Source organism: Phyllostomus discolor, chromosome 3 (genome assembly GCF_004126475.2).
Source record: "Phyllostomus discolor isolate MPI-MPIP mPhyDis1 chromosome 3, mPhyDis1.pri.v3, whole genome shotgun sequence".
NCBI classification, from domain to species: Eukaryota; Metazoa; Chordata; class Mammalia; order Chiroptera; family Phyllostomidae; genus Phyllostomus; species Phyllostomus discolor.
The window spans coordinates 199,449,365-199,464,505 of NC_040905.2; positions in this window are offsets into that span (position 1 = coordinate 199,449,365).

A 15,141-nucleotide genomic window follows, 5' to 3' on the forward strand; every position below is an offset into this window, starting at 1 on the left:
AAGAAGGGGCAGAGAAGGGGCAGAGCTCTACACAAGAAAGGTCAACAGTGGTGTAAAGGGCACTTTCTTTGCTGCTATTTTTGTTATTATCAAAGGCTGTGAGAAAACAAAGGAGGGAGTGACCAATCCTAACAGAGTCAGGGCCAACCTGTGCAGTCAGCACCTGTATTTATTAGGGCTCAGTGCTTAGTTTAGTGCATTGCCCTTGACATCTTAAAAATTCTTGATCATTTTTGAATAAGGAGCTCAGTGTTTTCATTTATCAATAGGGCCTACATTTTATGTAACCAGTTCTGTAGAGGGGTTTGAGAGTGGGGGCCAATCAGAAGAGGAGGCTCCAAGAACATTGTCATTGAGAAATACTAATGAAACAGCTATATCAACAGGGTTTATTTACTCTGCCCTCCTATGCTCTGGATACCATGCCAAGTACTATATATACACATATGTATGTATACACACATATATGAATCTGTCTTATACATCAGTGTGTATGCACACACAAAATTTCACCAATCCACAGCCATTCACTTGCTTCTTCTCCTCCCATCATCTTCCTTATTTATTTCCCCATATCTTCATTAGAAAAAAAGATTTTAAGGAGTCTAACTTTCCTTCTTTCTCTCCCTTCCTTTCTCTCCTATCCCTCACTTCCTTGATTCCTCCTCTCCTTTCTTTTTGCTAACTTTAATGAGGATCAATGAATCTTAATCCTCTAGTCCAACTTAAGCGAGCATCACTGGGCTGCTTATTTTAAATGCACATTTTTACACATCAACTCTAAATTCAAATCAGTAGGTCTGTGTTGGGGATGCAGGAAGGCGCAGTGACAACATGCACAAATAATGATTGTCTAACTGCTGTGCTACGTGGCATGGGCCCAGCTCCCACTCGGAGATGCACAGGACCCACGCCCACAGATAGGTTCTCCCATGGGGAAGCAGGTCTGCAATGTGCCTAGGCCTCTTTGAGACTTGCTTTTTGGTAAAAACCCCCTCACCCTGAATTGAGACACCAAGTGTTTACTGGAACTTCCTAAAATCCATGCTAAACCTTCCAAGGATGAGTGTAACCGGTCCAACTACTCTTCCCTTTTCATTTGCAAATATCCCTCTTCTGTGATGTGATTAGCGACATTGGCTCCTGTTGTTTTCTGTAACCACCTAAAGCCAACCTGTGCATAATAAATGAGGACCATCATGTAATGTGACCAGAAAGAGAAATAAAGTCCTGTCATGGCAAGGGCCAAGGCTTTTTGCTCCCCTTGAGAGCCAAGCCACTCGCCCTTTTCCTCCAAAGGACTCGGTAGTCCGGTAGTCCGTGTAAACATCTTTCCCCCACCCACAGGCCTTTGTTTCTCTTTCTGGTCACATTACATGATGGTCCTCATTTATTATGCATAGGTTGGCTTTTGGTGATTACCTTTTACAGAAAACAACAGGAGCCAATGCCGCTAATCACATCACAGAAGAGGGATGTTTGCAAATGAAAAGGGAAGAGTAGTTGGACTGATTACACTCATCCTTAGAAGGTTTAACATGGATTTTAGGAAGTTCCAGTAAACACTTGGTGTCTCAATTCAGGGTGAGGGGGTTTTTACCAAAAAGCAAGTCTCAAAGCAGCCTAGGCACATTGTAGGCCTGCTTCCCCACGGGAGAACCTATCTGTGGGCGTGGGCCCTGTGCATCTCCGAGTGGGAGTTGGGCCCATGCTACGCAGAACGGTCTCCTACATTTCCCCCCTTGTTTTTAGTTAGGACCGCTATAGATCCCACAAAACTGCTGGTCTCTCACAGGACACTGGGAAAATAATTCATAAACACATTAAAGTATACAGAGCATTATTATAATCTGTAAGCAACCAGTAGTTCCAAAGACCCACATTCTCAGATTAAGCCCATCAATCATTGTCAGGCAGTAATGATGAAACAGATAACATTCAAAGAACTCCAAGGGTCTATTTTGAGTCAGGGTCAGATAGCTAAAGGGCCATGAAACTTTGGGAAAACAAACTCATTTCAGGTTTGGACCCTTGTCATTTAAATTGAGGGTATTAGCAAAGCAGATTTCATAGGATCTTATGCTTTCTCTCTTAGGCCTAATTGCCCCAGGGAACATACCCTTTCCAGCACAGCACTGCACCCACCTCTGGCATTGTTTCAAGCTTAGATCGAGCAGGGAAAGTAAGGCAGCCAAGTGATTAGGAGACTTCTAGCAGACAGAATGAGGGCTCAGGCTATGTTAAAGACAAGGGAAAAGGGTCCATCACCCTCTTTTTCTACAGCCCCCCAAGTCCTTTCCTGAGGGCCTCCAGATGATCGTGCCTGTCTTAGTGTAACAGGGTGCTGCCAAGAGGGGGGGGGTCCCAAATAGGGATTTGGAATGGGGTCCAGAACTCAAGGTGTCCAGGAAATATTAGGATGTCCTCACCCCCCCTCCCCACAGATGTGGGTTGGGGGAAGAGACAAATGGAGCAGGGCCATTGAAAGCTGTTTTGCATAGCAACAGCTTTGCAGCTAACCTCTGATGTGGTCATTTAACGTATCTATAACCTTTAACTGGTTACATAGATATGTTAAATAGCTGTGGCCATGCTCTGAGCCAGGGGAATGGAAGTAACTTCCCCACCAAGATGTAACTGGGGGGCAGGTCCCCCAAGTTACAGCTCCTACGTGGGAGCTTGGAGAAGATTGGCTCCAAGACATGGGGCCACGCCTGCCCAGACTCACGATGGCAGCCCAGTAAAGCTGGAAGAATATGAGAGTGCTGGCAAGTGTAGCCAATTGTGGGAGGAATTGGAAATGGGGCTGCAGAGGAAGATTGGCGCAGGGATTTAAACCCAGACGGGGCAGCCATTGCAGGGAGAACCACGCGGCTTTGCCAGAGTGGGGACTCCCAAGGCTCTGGGAGGGAGAACCACACAGTTTTGGCTGAGTGGAGACTCCTGCTGCCATTGTACTAAGAGGACCACATGGCTGTGGATATGTGAGAGAACCACTCGACTTTGCCAGAGTGGGGACCCCCGCAGCTTTAGAAGGGAGAACCACCACCCGGCTTTAGCAGAGATCCCGGTGACACAGCTGATGGTGTCAAGAACCGAGGGAGGCCTACCAGCTGAGATGGATTACTGGGAAGAGCTGAGGGCTGCCTGAGCCACGGACTTCTATTTCTTTTCCTGAGATACGGTACTCCAGACTGGGCAAAGGGGGAAGGAAGGAATGTGTGTGTTTGTGGGTGTTTTAAAGGACTTTGGGATTTTGATGAAGACATTAGGTCACTACTTTAAGTTTGTATAGCATTACATTAACATTTCCTTTCCTTGTCACAAATCTCTGGCATTGAGAGATGTCTTTTGTATAAGGTGGCGGACATAATGAACCTAGGGGGGTTCCTTTCAGGCAATAGTATATTGCCCTCAGCCCCCTTTGGCCCCTACTGTGTTCTATAACATTAGGTTGATCCTCCCTTGAGGAATCTTACCCATCATTGGCTAACCGACCGAGCACTGGGGGTCAGACAGGGTGAAGTAAAAGGAGCAGAGGCAGTGCTCCTGCCAGGGAGATAAGCTTTGTCTCCTCAGTGGCTTACGGTCCCAAGGTCACTTACTCAGCCTTAGACATGGCGGGTTACAGCTCCTGAAACCAGGCAGGGTGGTTTCCAACATCTGATCTCCCCGCTTTTTCATTTGTAAATGCTATTGTAGCTGTTAAGCCTGTGAAACCTACTATTTGCTGTTCCCTAATGCAATCTTAAGAAAACAAGGTCTCTATATATCATAAAGCACAAATAAGGATTAAGACAAGGGGGCACCCAAGGGCTGTTAGGACTCAAACCCATAAATTCAGTCCATTGAACCCGTTTTTAGGGTTCAACCATTGACCATTATGGGGCACCGAGGGGTTGTTGCCCTCTGCAGGAGGCGCTTGAGCCTCGGCCTCTGTCATTGGGGCAGGGCCCATGCTCCTCCGTTGGTGGACCCAGGCCCGAGAGTGATGGTGTGATGTCCGTTTTTCTTCTGTTTGTTCAGGGTCAGCTGGGCCATCTGGTCTGTCAGTCGATTGGTTCTCGGCTCCAGGTAGCAGAGCCTGGTGTCTGTCCTGCTCATGATAGGCTTTACTCCTCTGGCTGGTAGCCAGGCAGGACCTGTAGGGATAGAAACACACACATACCCTCTTCCCCAAGTGAAGAGGTCTACAGGGCCTTACCAAGAGCCATCTCCCAGCGAATCCCTATATAAAACCTAAGGATAAGATGACTTTGGCTCTTTCTTCTGCAAATGTTTTTTAACTGGAGTACAGAGTGAGTCATCACAATTTAGAAAACTATATGTAAACATGGTTAACAACATCAGATTTTGGGGGGAAGGACTCATGAATGCCGTACAACTGAAACGAATACAAAGTAACACTGAACATAAACTGTAATTGAAAAATTAAAAATTTGATGATTTGATTATAAAAAGAGAGGGAAAAACTAGGAAGAAGAAAATATACACAAATACACACACGCAGACATACCAGGTGATTCTGGTACAAACTCTAAAGAAAGTTGCTCAAATCTGATCTAATCCCCTTATCTAATGCTTCTTAAAAACTGACACCCAGAAAGAGGAAGTAACCTCCCTAAAAGTCATATGTTGATTTGGTAGCAATTGTGAAGATGAACAGTCCATGCCTGATCTTGATTTCTACTTCAGAACCCTTAAAAATACAGGTTCTGGCGTTCCCTAGGGAAATAGTGTTTGCATGCAAATCACACCTTTTCGCCTCCTGATCCAACAATGGAAATCAGACTGAACTGAACACACGGAGGCTTTCTGAAAGGGGAAAGAAATCGGAAGAGAGGAACTAGCCGCCCTGCCCTGCTGTGGCTAGGAGAAGCACTGGCCTCCCAGATCTCACGCTGCTTGCAGTGGGCGGCACTCCACCTGCCACCCAGGGTGGTGTTTTTGAAATACAAACCTCCCCTGGTCACCTTCAACCCTGCCACAGCACCCTCCATGCAGAGCCTGGTGTGGTGGCATCACATGGGCTGGAATTCCAATTCTTTCTCTGCCACCTTCGAGTTGTGTAACCCGGGCTCGATGGCTTCAGTTCCCTATGCCTTGGTTCCGATATTTATAAAAACTATGGAATGGTAATGAACACACAGGGGTTGTGGTTGAGAGACTGTGTAATATCGTGTTAAGAGCACAGGCTCTGAAGTTGGACACCTGGGTTCAGATACTGGTTCCTCTTCTTAACAGCTGTGATTTTGAATGGGCTACATAACTCTCCAGGATAAATGATGGCATATACCTTGCAGGTCACTGGGATGACTAAATGAAATAATGTATCTAATGTCCTTGGCTGAGTGAGCTCTGGGCTCCTAGTAAGGGCTCAATGAATGCAGGTTGTATAAAGGATGGGTAGGTGCTCCATAAACCAGTGAGAAATAAAATGATAGAAGTTTGGGCAAAGTGTATTCACAAAATGTGATGCGTCTTTTGCACAGAATGCTCTCTGAACCCAGTGAATTTCCACCATGGGGGGAGGCCCGTGGCAGGCCAGATTAGGATCACTGTTTTCCTTGGAAGCTGAAAAATCAGTTTGCCTCCAGCGCCTCTCTTACTGAAACTTCAATCCAATCCCCAAATCCCACTGAAATAGTGAATGAGACTTAAAAGCTGCAAGAGAAAGAAGAATGAAGGAGAAGAGCCAAAACGCTTCAGGCTTCAGTTTGATCCCTCTCTGCCATCTCCCCACCCTGTATTTGGCCCATGCCTCTGCAAGCTTCTTCTCTGTCTATACCTTTTGGGGAAAGCAGTTTTTCTTTCCATGCTTGGCTTTTTTTCTTTCCTTGTATAGGCAAGTGCAAGGCAAGGGTGAGCACACTCAGACGCTGAAAGGGGGACCTGGGGGATTGCAAGAGCAGGCCCTTGGACCCAGACTGGAAATGCAAACCGTACAGTCAAGGTGCTCATCACCTCATTGCAATGGCCTCCTTACCTGTGCGTTTTCACCAGACCTGGGGCTCTCTGGGTCCCCGTGTCAGGATCATAAGCAGTCAGACTTGGAGTAAATCCAGGTCCCACCGGTAGCTTTACGGTTAATTTGTTGGAACCTCAGCTTCAACATCTGTAAAATGGGAGATGATGCGTAAAACACTTGGCACCATGCTCAATAAAGTGCCTCTTCCTTTGCCTCCTCCTTCTCCTTGTTCTTTTTCTTCTACGTCTCTTTATCCTTATCCTCCTTAATTCTCATCTTTTTCTTTCTATTTCACTCTCCATTTCTACTGCTCAAAGCCAGGGGCCATGTATTACTGATCTCTGCCTCCCCTAAAACCTTGTACACAGCAGGTGTTCAATGGATACTTACACAATGAAGAAAGAAAGAAGTCCTTCTACTATCCTTTTGCTGCATTTTATAAGCACTACTACCATATCTGTGATCTTGCCAATGGGTACTAGTTAGTATAATGCCAAACTTCCAACTAAAGAGTCAGAGAATTATAAAAACCTACAACAAGAATTAGAGAATCTTAAAAACCTAGAATACATACAGTAGCCTTGGTTCTAACCCCTTTACAGAAAAGACAAAGTAGGCCCAGAGAACAGTAGGAACTTACCATGGTCCTTGTGCAGGCAGGGGCGGAGAGATCTGTCTTACTCTTCACCCATCTCCTTTTATCTCTATCACAACACTTCCCTCTATGCAGGTGGGTCTGCTAATTGCCCAATTCATATATTCATTCATTCGCCCAGTCACTCGCTGAAGAAGTATTTAATGGCACATACAAGGTGTCAGACAGGCATGGTGCTAGGCACTGAGGACACCTACAAGTAAAAACAGTCTTGATTTCTACCCTCACAGTGCAAACTACAGCCTAATGGAGGAGACTGCTGTTAATTGAAAACACATACATCCCACTCCACTCCCATCAACTTCCATGAATAGATATTCAGTTTAAAATCACAATGGGCTTCAACGGAAAACTGTGGGATGCTGAAAGAGAGGATAAAAAGGTGGACTCCATTGAACTGGGGCACTAGGAAAACGATCTTTGAAGAAGTGACATTTCAGGGGAAGCCTAAAGATGAAAGATTAATGCATGAATAAGTCTTGCTAGTCCACCATTGCTCGTGTGGTTGGCCCACCTGAAAAGCCCTCTCAAGTCCTTCCCTTATCATCCTAGCCCTGTGCTTTCTGAAAAAGATGAATGTTTGTTCACTTCATTCTCAACAAACACTTTATCAAAGATGGTTGACTCCACGGGCTAAGGCAAACCCATTTGTCTTCTTTATAGCTGATGAAATAGATTCATGTTTATCTGGCTAACAATGATTGAAGTATATTGGATTTGCATGATCTGAGGCCTAGTTCGAGAAGTCCCACACACAATCTATTACCTAATTGCATCAGACATATATGTCATCAGGTATTATATATTGCAAGTATGAAATTTACTGGAAAAATGCGATCTTAATCAAGGTATTAGAAATGACAGAATAGAGAGAAGAATATATTTGAAAACGTGAATTTAGATTTTACTTCTATTTCATTACTAACAACAATATCAACAAAAAGACCAATCTCAGGGCTGTATAGAGCTCTTTGTATATTCCAGGCATTGTGCTAAGAACCCATGTACATTACCACATCTATTTCTTATAATCTACTAAAGTAGAAATTACTATTAGTGTTACAGACGAGGAAACTGAGGCTTGGAGAAGTTATAGTAACACAGTTAGTGAGTAATAAAGGTGGAGTTCAACCTGAATGGTTTAATTTCAAAACCCACACTACATCCTCACCTGCGAGGACAGGGCAATCTTAATAAGTCAATTAGCTATGGTTTGCATCAATTTTTCTAAACCTAAATAAAAGGGGAGTGGGCCCAGTCAATTATTCCTCAAGTGTCACTGTTTAAAAGTGCCTGTGCTTCCTGTTTTCTCATTGCCTGGAAGGATCCAGAAAGGATTCCTGGAAGAGCTGCAGAGGGACCTGGAGCCTGAAGAAATCCTCTGTCTCCTGGGTTCCTTTCACTCATCTCAAACTCCCATCCTGCAGTTGTTTGATTATTTATAGAAGATATTCCCAAGGGAGGGCAGCTCCATACTCTGCTTTGCAGATTGCAAAGACAGATAAATAACACATTCCTCATTCTCTTACTCGCTGGGGAAATTGGGGGCTGTGTTTACATCGCTTCCTTGGTATTTATCCTCCTGCTGGCTGTTCCATCCCCTCTATTTCATGTTGTTATTTTACTTCCATTAGGGGAGCAGAAAAAAACATGAGAAACCATTCTGAACCACCCCAATCCTCAGAGGGCATTGTTAGGTCAAAGCCAGCATCCTCTCCCTTGTAATTTCCCTACAAACGTCTCATTCAAGAGGCATTTTCCTCCCTCTGCGTACAAATGTCCTGATGATGATAAAAATAAATAAATATCACACACACACATCAAAACAAAACAGAAGGAAAAAAAGAACAGAAAAATCAATTGCACACTTGGTTCATTTCTTGTTTATATCCTCCTAGATTTCCTCGCTGGGCCCCTGAGAATTGCCTAGTTAGCAGCTAGGAGGGCTGCCTGTTTCACTGCAGGTTTAATGTGGCATGCTCGGCTTCCACGGTGTTTCTTCTTTGGGAAGGGGCTGGTCTTTATTGAAATCTTTTGAACACAACAGCCTCCATTATTTATCCTCCAGGTCTACAGAGACATCATGCGGTCCATTATGTATGGGGAACTGACAAGATTATTTGTTATTTTTTTAGTATTTTTCCAGAAATGGAGGCTTTCCTTCAAGAGAATCCTGTGGTTGGTCGAGACAGATCTGATTACATGAATTCTTATTTAGTTTAATTACCTTTACCCTGGCTCTTTAATGAAAGACAACATACACTGAGCATCTAGCTATGTGCCAAGAGCTATTCAGGTTGCTTGCGTTATTCCATTTAATTTTTAATACAAGAGAAAGAAAAAAAGATACTGAAGAAAACAGCAGTGTACTAATTTCTTAGGTGGAGAAACTGAGATTCAGAGTATAAATATGATTCTAACTGGGTAACTGTGAGAAATCTTTGCAGTTCATTGATATACTGACAGTAACCAGAGGGGAGTGGAGGGGGAATAATGGGGGAGGGGGTTGGGGGAGGTTTTACAGGAACATCTATAGAGGACACATGGACAAAACCAAAGGGAGGTAGGATCAAGGGTGGGAGGTGGGGATGGCTGGGGTGGGGGAAGTATGGGGGAAAAATGGGGACAACTGTACTTGAACAATTTAAAAAGAGAAAAAAAGATGTTATTAATACCTTAAAAAATTTACTTGCCTCTGATAAATTTTAAAAGGCAATGTGGTACAGCTCACATCACAGTATTTTAGAATACTGCATTTGAGTCCCTTGCAAGAAACACAGCCTTTAGAAAAAAACATGAACTTCTCTGAATCTTACTTTCCTCCCCTCCATGGTATAAAAGAGAATAGATGAAATTTGCATACAGAAGTCAGAGAAAGAAATTCTGGATACTAATTTACCATTTACTAACGCTCTTCCTAGGATACCTTTCCCAAAAGCAATGCCTGGAATGAGGATTCATACACATGGTATTTATTAAAGAAGTGCTCCCACAAGAGACTGATAAGAGAGGAGCAAGAGAAGGGTGGGATGAAATCAAGGATATGATTTGAAGTGAAGTCCCTATTTCAGTCTGATCCCACAGGACGCTCTGGAGCATGTTACTCCTCAGAGTTTGTTCTGCAGGGCAAAGGAGCTGGGTTTGCACACGGCTATGCCCATCTGTCATTGGTATGAGCTGCCCCAGGAAGAATATAAACATCCAGGTCCTTCTGGCTCTCTGCTTGTGCTGGGCAGTGGCCAGAGGTGAGACAGACCTGGGAAGATCTGGGTGAGCACTCTGAGATTCTGCATGTAAATTACACTTCAATATCTTAGCTCCCTATCTTTAAATTGGTCAGCTAGATTCCACAACTATAATTTGTATAATTGTTCCACATGTAATTGAAAAAAAAGTAACTTCTTCCCTCTGGACCTTAAGATTGTTGGGCCAAGGATCTTGATTTCACTCAGTAACATAGTTCATACTCCTACAAGAGTGACTTGTAGAAGAAGATAAATGACTGTCTAACAAAGGAATGAATGAGAAACAAATGGGTATTCACCAATTGTTGGATAAAGGTTGCATTCATTACTATCATATCACTATAATTAATCTGCTAATTATGTCATTGACATATTCTGTACTCTTTCAGTGTGCTTGCCACACATATCATATTGCTGTAATCATTGGAAAGACACCAGTGGACCCAGAGAATGTAAAGTTACTTTAATAAAAACTGACAGAAACATACAGAGAAATTTCCTTAAAGAAGGAGATAACACACTATACCCTAGACTAGGCTGTAATTTCCCAGTCCCCGAGTTTCCCACAGAAACAAATTGCTATAAATGATACCAGTGCTTAGAATGAGGATGACTGCAAGTGTGAGAAGTCCCCTTTTCTATTTTTACAGGGTTTTGTGACCTCCAAGTGTCTTCCAGCTATCTTGGATACTTGGCTCAGCAACAGCCTTCCCACTAGGTATAAGAAACTGGAGCTAGGAACAATCCCAGACTCCATAAACATAGACTTGAGCACCATGTGGGTCTGAGGGTTTAGTTTATATGACTGGCATCATCCATTAATCCTCATTTTGAGAAATATAAAGCTATTTTAAATGAAAGAAGACAATCACAAAAACACGCAGTCTATGGTGCCATTTTTATGAAATGTTCCAAGCAGGCAAATCTATAAGGATAGCAAGTAGATTACTGGGTTGGAGAGGAATGAGAAATGACCGCTAATGGGCACAAGTCTTCTTTCGGGTGTGAACAACATGTTCTAAAAGTAGATTATGCACAACTTTAAATATATGAAAAACCATTGATTTGTACACTTTCAGCAGGTAAACTTTGTGCCATGTAAATTATATCTAAATAATATTATCTAAAATCACCAGTGAACTATTCAAAATGTCTAATATGGGCCAATAAAAATCTGTGGGGGGACATGTCTGTATTTCAGGTCCCACTGGATTCTCTCAGGTAAAACCTCCCTGAAGACGAGCTCACAATCTTTAATTACAAAGCACACCATGAAATAATCGAACATGAGAGAGAATCAGCAGACATATCAAGCACAAGGGTTAAGTCCCCAAGGACTTTATTCTGGCTCTACCAGTTGATCAGCCTCTCTGAATCTGTTTAATGGGAACAATAATAATACATACTCTATAGGATTTATTGTAAGCATTAAAAGGTAATTGCAAGTCAAACTTTGAAAATAGTACCAGACACTGAGACACGCATGCTGTGTAAATATTAAGAATAATAACTGTCAACAAGGAAAAAAAGAAAGGCAAGGCATCTGGGCTGAAAAGGAAGGTTTGAAACATAGACACAAAATAATAACTCACAAGTGAAATAGCCACAGCTGAAACATGTGGAAGGATCTTTGACTTCACACAAAGACAACTACATGCACCTTAGATTTAAAAGGTTATGTTTTTTTCAGTTTCTATCAGATGGGCAAAGATTAAAATATTTTTTGTATTTTTACCAGCAGTTGATAAGGAAGGAAAGCAATGGACTTTGTCATACACAGTTGGAGAGACTGTAAATTGGAACAAACCCTTGTAATGAGCATTTGGACAAGTTTATCAAAAAGCATTTCATATCAGTATGAAATCTCTCAATTTTTTTTTCATCTAAGAGCCAAGGATAAGAACGATAAGCTTTCTTTAATGGAAAATGATACAGAACATGTAGAGGTATTTACATAAAAAGGAGATAACAGCATACTTTAGGCTGGGTTGTAACTTCCCCAGCTCCACAGGGTCAGATATGATACCATTGGTCAGGAAGAAAAGTTCAAATAGAGTCCACCTTTAATAGAGGTATAGAATTTTGAGAGCCCTGGCTTGATGCAGAAGTCTAAATTTCAACTCCCATCTGTAAGCAGGCTCACCCCCTCCTCCCCCGATCCTCCGGGGACATTGTCTCCGAACCCATCTATGACCAAGACCCAATAACAGCCCCTCACACCTTCCCCCACCCTGAGGCCCACCTTCCTACCTGCTCTTCATCTGGAACTCAATTCCTTCTCTGGTTTTGGTGCATATACATTTCTCGTATTTCCTTCTGAATTCACCCATATATTTAAAAGGGCCTCCCCTATTACATCTGGGGTCTCTAAGTGATGTGTAGTTGTGGAGCTTTTCAATTCTCTAACCCATCCCATGGCCAAAACCAAAAATCTGATTTTCAAATGATCTATACAGTTGCCAAATCCTATGGCCCTATGGTTCTGAGAAGAACCTAGAATCACAAGCAGTTAAAGGCCTCCTAGAATGAGAATGAGGAGGAGAGGGCAAAGCAACCCTGCATTTGGCCAAGCCCTGGAAGTGCTCCAGGTTTTCACCTCTTTCTGCGGCTGCCTACATGGCCCTTCACTGTGCTGCTGTAGGCCACAAGGGTTTCTACACACATCTAATCGCACCATCTGATATTGTTGGTTTATTTTTTTAAATATACCTTATTGATGATGCTATTACAGTTGTCCCATTTTTTTCTCCCCATTTTCCCCCTGTGCCCTGCATCCCCTTCTTAGTTCGAGTCCATGGGTCAGTTTAGAAGTCTGTGTCATCTAGCAACTGCTGCTCCTTTAAAACGCAGAGTGCTGTCTCCTGTAAATCTGTATGTAATGCCTGGAACTCCATCTCCCACCAGGGTATGTGCTCTGTGCTTTCTTATGGAAAGAGTTAGTGACTTCCTTTTTAGAAATATATCTGCCGGGCGATAGGGAGAGAAGGTCTTAGATGAAATGCTTTTGATCAATTGGAATAAATGTGCATTTTTTCATTTGCATAAATTCATAAATATTAATTGAACACATAACATACCTGTAGTCACTTTCTATGTCCTGAAAGAAAATTACACCTTGTATAATGGAATAGCTATTTTTGTCAGGGTTTCATTTAAGTCCCATTTCAATAGGAAGAATTTTTCTGTCACTTTATTTCTGTGTGTGTATGTGTGTGTGTGTATGTGAGAGAGAGAGAGAGAGAGAGAGAGAGGATTTCAGCCCTTCAAATAGCAAATAGTGTGTTTTATATATATCTGAAGGCAAATGCTGGACTCACCTGCCTGGGTTAGACATTTTCTAGTAGCTATGTGACCCTCGGCAAGTTACGTCCCTTCCCTGAGTATCACTTTCTCTTACATGCCTTCCAGTGTTGTCATGAGAATTGAGAATTGTAAGTAATGTGTGCAAAATATCTGGCCCATAGTAGGTGCTCAATAGATCATAGCTGCTGCTATTATATCATAACATGAGAATCCTTTTCACGTGTGAGGTTAGCTGGCTTATTAAATCTGTTTTCCCAGTTTGGAAACTGGGCACTCATTTTCTTTAAAATAAGGCACAATGTGACTTCTTGTTACTAATTCTAATCCTGTGAAACACATACCACGGTGGGTAATTATACCAGTCAGGGCAACACAAGACTGAGCTTGCATATTTTCTTTAGATGTCAAGTAAGCATGAAGCAACTTTCTTTAGTAGCATTTCCAAATCAGAGCCAGCAGCGGAAGTATAGTTAGTGCCATAACATTGAGGTTTTGAGATTCTCGAATCTGCAAACCTATCTGATATGACAAAAAGTTGACCACATTGGTTACTATGAAAACCTCAGGATGTCCAGACCATCCCTTAGGGCACCAAGAGCTATGGCATCTCCCTGCCCCCATCTCTGAATGGGTAGTCAGTCTCTTGTGGAGACAGTTTACCGCATTACCACTTTACTTTCATTTGGTGCCAAGAATGTTCTGGAAAAGCCAACAGGAAACGAAAACTAGCCAATTTGTAAAATTTCCTCATGCCTCTTCTATTTCCCAATGTATGCTTTCATTGATCTCTTAGAGTTCTTTAGGCTGGGATGGAGAACAATAACCTCAGGCAATGCAGAGTCTGACCTGGGGAGCTTTTTCCTTTTGTCGTTCCTAATGGCAGGGGGTGGGATTCCCGTGACCGAGCAGCATAGTCACAGAAGAATCCCATCTATAGCTCGTCTGTCTGGTTATGGAGAGGAAACCATGGAGAGGAGTGATAGGGAAAATGCCAGACTTGGAGTTCTCCCACCTGTGAGCTTAGGGCTCTTGGGTAAACTACTTCATACCCCCAGAACTTCATTTCTCATCTGTAAAATGGACTCAGTGTCTAGCTTATGGGATTGAAGTTTGGATCCTCTGAGAAAACATTTGGGAGAACAGTTTATAACTGTTAAATCTTTATGCACTGGCGGCTTTTTATTTTTGTCATTTTCAGCATGAGAGAAACAAAACACACTCCATTTATCTTTCAGCCTCATGTCGTTTCTAACAGTGTCTTAGCCACAATGTGGGCAACAGGTTAAAAGTGACTATACACATATCTTGTGCTGCAGAGAGAGAAAAAGAGAGATGGAGGAGATGAGAAAGAGAGAGATTTGTTTTAGGGAATTGGCTCATGTGAATATGGGAGTCTTGGGGTCTGAAATCCACAGGGCAAGCCGGCGTGCTGGGAAGTCAGGTGAAAGGTGATGTTGACACTACAGTCATGAGCCCTAATTCTGCAGAGTTGCAAACTGGAAACTGAGGCAGGATTTCTATGCTGCATTCTGGAGAATTCTTTCTACTTTGGAGAACCTAAATCTTTGCTCTTAAGGTCATCAGCTGATTGGAGGAGTCCTACTCACATTACAGAAGATAATTTATATTAGTGAAAGTCTAGTGATTTAAATGTTAGTCACATCTAAAAAACACCTTCACAAGTATTCACACCCAGACTGGTGTTGACAAAAAATGTGGGTACCACAGCTTAGCTAAGCTGACATATAAATTAACCATTACAATACCAAATACTATTGAGGATTTCCAAGACAAGTGGTGGTTTGGAAACAAGAAGACTTAGGGAGTACATGATCTCTGGTCTCTGGTATCTAACGGGCAGTTGTTGGGTGAGATTTATTTTCAGAGGTCACTGAAGGCCCAACAATGACCAAGAGATGCAGCTCCACAGAGGCCAGTCTGGGTGAAAATAAGACAGAATGTTATTGGCT